Source organism: Peromyscus californicus, unplaced genomic scaffold, assembly GCF_007827085.1.
Source record: "Peromyscus californicus insignis strain IS unplaced genomic scaffold, ASM782708v3 Scaffold_10__1_contigs__length_136768540, whole genome shotgun sequence".
Classification (NCBI taxonomy): Eukaryota; Metazoa; Chordata; class Mammalia; order Rodentia; family Cricetidae; genus Peromyscus; species Peromyscus californicus.
The window spans coordinates 53,034,782-53,040,894 of NW_026294391.1; the positions used below are offsets into that span (position 1 = coordinate 53,034,782).

At 40.7% G+C, this 6,113-nt stretch overlaps 1 pseudogene; it reads left to right on the forward strand.

Annotated features, from left to right (window-relative positions):
• The first annotated feature begins 259 nt into the window (after positions 1 to 259).
• LOC128114929 (ATP synthase subunit alpha, mitochondrial-like) lies at positions 260 to 1,795 on the forward strand (annotated as a pseudogene).
• Positions 1,796 to 6,113: the final 4,318 nt, after the last annotated feature.

Consider the following 6,113-nt stretch of genomic DNA (forward strand, 5'->3'; position numbering starts at 1 on the left):
AATTAAAGAGGAAAAGATCTGTCCAACAGGGTGACATACAACTAATGGAGTAAAGATAAAACCTATGCAAAGAGAGAAATTATGTGCAAAATATACAGCTGACAAGAAGTTGATATGTAGAACATATATATACAGATCCAAAAATTCACTAGTAAAACAAAAACTTCACAGGCCAGTTGTCTGGAGGTTGTGGCTGCAGTGATCTGCCTGAGAAGCTGTGAGGATTTTGTCCATGTGTGTCACTGCAGCTGTGGTCAGTGTCCTCCATCGAAGGATGGGGCTGGTCTCCAAAAATGCTCTGGGGACATCCTTCGTTGGTTCAAGAAATCACCATGCCTCTAATATTCAACTTCAGAAGACTGCCACTGCTGAGATGTCCTCCATTCTTGAAGAGCAGATTCTTGGAGCTGACACATCTGTTGACCTCAAAGAAACTGGGCGTGTCTTAAGTATTGGTGATGGTATTGCCCGAGTACATGGGCTGAGGAATATTCAAACAGAGGAAATGGTAGAATTTTCTTCAGGCTTAAAGGGTATGTCCCTGAACTTGGAACCTGACAGTGTTGGAGTTGTCGTGTTTGGAAATGATAAGCTATTAAAGAAGGTGATACTGTGAAGAGAATGGGAGCCATTGTAGACATTCCAGTTGGTGAGGAACTATTGAGCCATGTAGTTGATGCCTTTGGTAATGCCATTGATGGAAAGGGTCCAGTTTGTTCCAAGACCTGTAGACAAGTGGACCTGAAAGCCCCTGGAATCATTCTCCAAATCTCAGTGCTGTAACCAATGCAGACTGGCACTGAGGCATGAGCTTATTATTGGTGATAGACAGACTGGGAAAACATCAATTGCTGTCAACATAATCATCAACCAGAACGTCTCACTGATGGAAAGAAGAAGCTGTACTGTATCTACGTTGCTATTGATCAGAAACGGCCCACTGTTGTTCAGTTGGTGAAGAGACTGACAGATGCAGATGCCATGAAGAACACCATTGTGGTGCCAGCTACTGCTTCTGATGCTGCTCCACTCAGTAGTTGGCTCCTTACTCTGGGAGATTATTTTAGAGATAATGGCAAGCGTGCTTTGATCATCTATAATGATTTATCCAAACAGGCTGTGGCTTACCGCCAGATGTCTCTCTTGTTGTGCCAACCCCCTGGTCGTGAAGCCTATCATGGAGATGTGTTTTACCTGAACTCTCGGCCGCTGGAGAGAGCAGCCAAGATGAATGATTCTTTTTGTGGTGGCTCTTTAACTGCCTTACCAGTCCCAGAAGCCCAGGCTGGTGATGTGTCCACTTACATTGCAACGAATGTTATTTTCATCACTGATGGACAGATCTTCTTGGAAACAGAATTGTTCTATAAAGGCATTTACTCTTCCGTTAATGTGGGTTTGTCTGTGTCCCAGCCATGTCGGATCTGCTGCCCAGACCAGGGCCGTGAAACAGGTGGCTGGTACCGTGAAGTTGAAGTTGGCTCAGTATCAGGAGGTTGCTGCCACTCAACAGCTCTTGAGTCATGGTGTGTGTCTGACTGAGTTGTTAAAGTAAGGGCAGTACCCTCCCATGGCTATTAAAGAACAGGTGACTGTTATCTATGCAGGTGTGAGGGGTTATCTTGATAAACTGGAGTCCAATAAGATCACAAAGTTTAAGAATGTTTTGTTTCATGTTATCAGCCAGCATCAGTCCCTCTTGGGCAACATCAGGACTGACAGGAAAATCTCAAAACAATCAGATGCAAAGCTGAAACAGATTGTAACAAACTTCTTGGCTGGTTTTGAACCATAAAGCCCCGTGAATCCCTGTCAGACACTGCTTTGGTTTTGTCATTTATTCTGGTAAAATCAGCTTCATTTGTAAAGGATTGCTCTCGTCCTCCTGATGTACAGAAATCACATAAATAAAAGTTCCATATTATGTGATTTAAAAAAAAAACTTCATAAAACAAATAGACCAATTAAAATGGACAATAAATGTAAATAGGCATTTCTCAAGAGACAACATGCAAATTGCCACCAAATTTCTGTAAAAATTATAGAGCATTACCGATTATTATGGAAATTCAAATAAAAACCATAGTGAGATATTGCCTTATGGCAGTTCCATTGGATAAATTTTTGAAGGCTAAACATGAAAAGTTCTGGTAAAGGTATGAAGAAAGGAAGATTTTTGCAAAATGTTGGTGGGAATGATAAAGTAATATACAGTGTCTATGAAAAAGATAATAGAGCTTCCATTATAAAGTAAAAGTAAGGGTACCATTTGGTCAGTCACTATCATTGCCGAGTTTACAAAGAAATTGAAATAAGAATGTTGAAAAAATGTGTGCAGTCTGTGTTTACTGCCTCGCTATTAATAATAGCTAAAGAACTAGAAACAGCCTAAATTACCATCATTTGATGGATGAATGGATGATGAAAATGTGCTACTACATGTACACAATAGACTAATACTATACATAAAATAAATTAAAGCCTGTCATTTGACACAACATGAATGAATCTGGCGATCACAACAGTAGAACGACTGTGAGACAGAGGACCAAAGGGTGAGATAGGGTCATCTGTATATGACATGAAAGGTGTACCATCTAATCCAAACAATGTGATCATCTAAACAAGGACTTATACAATGATAATACTCTGTCATTATGCATGGAAGAAATATCAAAAGTCCTCACTCCTAAATGAAGAGCTGCAAGCTGAAAGGGGGAGAATCAATCTTCTTCAGGGCCAAGTTCATTGATAATTTATCTGATCCCAGGTGGTCAGACCTAAACACATCCAAATACAAGCAACACTTACTTGACTCAGTTTGTAAATATAGATGGAGCAATAATAAATTAATAGGAAGTTATGTGTTTGAAAAGAGAGTGTGGGCATCATGCGAGGAGTTGTGTGGGGAGAGGGGTTGGAAATAATATAAATACAGTTTTATGTATGAAATTTTAAAGAAATAAAAAATAAAATAAAATTTAAAAGTAAAAAGGTACTGGATGAAGCCTCTCTGATGACAATTTGGCTAGGCATCAATCTATGAGTATGGCAGAATATCCTTAGGCATCATTACATTGGCATGTTTTTCTCCAGTTGTGTTTGCTTCTATTCTAGGTCTCTGGGCCATCCAGCTTCTGGGTCTTGGCACTCCAGGTAGTGTCAGGATTGGGCTCATTATCATGGCATGGTATATTAGTCAGGGTCTTATAGAGTCACAGAGCTTACAGAATGAATGTCTGTCTGTCTGTCTGTCTGTCTGTATCTATCTATCTATCTATCTATCTATCTATCTATCTATCTATCTATCTATCTATCTATATACATGTATGGGAATTTATTGGAATGACTTGCAGGCTGCAGTCCAACAATGGTTAGTTGTGAATGGAAAGTTCAAGAATCTAGTCACTGTTCAGTCCCACGAGGCTGGGTGTCTCAGCTGGTCTTCTATATATGGTGGAATTCCAAAGAAGAAGGAATGGATATACTGACAAGGCAAGGGCAACCAGGTAAAAAAATGAACCCTCCCTTCTTCCATTGTCCATACATAGACTTCCAGAAAAAGGTGTGGCTCAGATTAAAAGTGTGTCTTCCAGCATCAAGATCTGGATCAAAGGTATGTTGTCTTGCCTCAAGATCCTATCTCAAGTGTGTCCTCCATTTCCGGATTATAGTTCATTTCAGATAGAGTCAAGTTGACAACCAAGAATAGCTATTACACATGGATTTCAGGCTGGACCAGTCACTAGTTGGACACTCCTACAATCTTTGTGTCACCCTTACCCTAACACATCCCATAGGCAAGACAGACTGTAGGGAGAAGGTTACGTGTAGCAGGTTTTCTTTTCTTTGGGGGGGCCATCAACCAGCTCCCAAATCATGACACAGAGACGTATTATTATTAGTTTTGAATGCTCGGCCTTATTTTAGCTCTTATATTAATCTGTTTCTCTTAATCTACATTTTGTCTCAGGGCTTTTTACCTTTTTTCTATATATCTTACTTCCCTTCTGTCTCTGTGTCTGGTTGGTTGACATGATGATGCCTGGTTTCTAGCCCCAGGCACGCCCCTGTCTTTTTCTTTATTCTTTTCTATCTCCTCTTATTTTCTCTGCTCACAAGTCTTGCCTATCCCTCTTTGCCCTAGATATTGGCCATTCAACTCTTTATTAGACCAATCAGATGCCTTAGACAGGCAAAGTGAAACAAATGTAATATAAACAAATGTAACATATCTTTACATCCTTAACAAAGGTAGCAGAAACAAATGTAACACACGTTTAAACAGTTAAAGTAACATTACACAGCATAAACAAATGTAACACATCTTTCCCTGTAGCCATAAGTTTCTTGGGTCCCACCCCGCCCCCTGAAATCCAGACAAATATCTCTCTCCTGAGGTCCTGCAGCTGCTCAGACCCAAGTAAACACACAGAGGCTTAATATTATTTGCAAAACTCTATGACCAATGGCAGTCTTCTTTCTGGCTAGCTCTTATAACTTAACTCAACCTATAACTATTAAAGTTCCGTGGCTTTACCTATGTCCCATCACATGTTCCTCCTTCAGCAGCTGGCTTGCGTTTCTTCTGCCTGTTCTTCCATATTCCTGTCTCTGTCTTGGATTTCCTGCCTGGCTGTAACCCGACTCGCCATAGGCCAGAGCAGCTTCTTTATTAACCAATCATAGGAACAAATATTTACAACATACATACAGAAAGACATCCCACAGCATTTCCCCTGTTAAAATAATATTCCAGTTATGTGGCTGGGTTGGTGCCCCAATCCCTCCACTGGAAATCTTGCCTGGTCATAGGAGATGACCAGTTCAGGCTATGTATCTGTTATTGCTAGGAGTCTTAGCTGGGGTCATCCTTGTAGATTCCTGGGAGTTTCCCTTGCACTACATTTCAACCTGATCCCCAAATGCCCACCCTTTCCAGCCATCTCTTTGAGTACTCTCCCCCTCTATCTACCCCCAAATCTCATCCCTCATGTTTCCATCCCTACCTGCCCCCAGTCCACCCATGAGATCTCTTCTATTTCCTCTTCCCAGGGAGAAATGAGAGCCCCCTCCCTCTTGAGCCCTCTTAGTAACCTAGCTTCTCTGGCTCTGTGGATTGTTAGCATGGTTATCCTTTATAGCTAGTATCCACTTATAAGTGAGTACATACCATATTTGTCATTCTGGTCTAGGTTACCTCACTCAGGATGATCCTTTTCTAATACCATTTATTTGCCTTCAAATTTCATGATATCACTGTTTTTAACAGCTGAGTAATACTCCATTGTGTAAATGTACCTCATTCTTTATCAGTTCTTCTGTTGAGGAACATCTAGATTGTTTGCAGGTTCTGGCAATAACGAATAAAGCTGTTATGAACATAGTTGAATAAGTGTCCTTGTGGCATGATTGAGCGTCCTTTGGGTATATGCTCAAGAGTGGTATAACAGGCTCGTTAGGTATATCAATTCCTAATTGTTGTGATATTTTATTTGTGCTGAATGTGGTGATATTTTATTTGTATGTTAATAAATAAAGTTTACCTGGAGATCAAAGGTAATAGCAAGCCATTAACACAAAAGTCAGGCAGTGGTAGCACACGCCCTTAATCAGATCACTTGGCAGGCAGGATCTCTGTGTGTTCAAGGTCACACTGGGAACAGAGTCAAGTATGGTGACACACGCCTTTAATCCCAGTACCAAACATAGAGACCTGGAAGTCTGTACAGACAAGCAGTAACAAGGAAGTGAGGTTGCTACTGAGAGCCTATGAGAGGGCAGAACAGCAAGGCAATAAAGGCACAGGTAGAGAGGAAGTAACTCACTTTTGATAGTTGCAGAGCTGGAGAGGTAAGGTTGGTGGCTATCACTATTTCTCTGACCTCTAAGGCTTTCACCCCTATATTTAGCTCTGTGTTTCTTATTTATATTTAATGAGACTGTTTAGAAATTTGGCTACACCTAATTTTCTGAGAAACTGCCATATTTACTTCCAAAGTGTCTGTACAAGTTTGCACTCCCACCAGCAAAGGAGGAGTGTTCTCCTTGCTTCCCAACCTCTGCAGCATAAGCTGTCACTTACATTTTTGATGAAAACAGATGCAGAGATG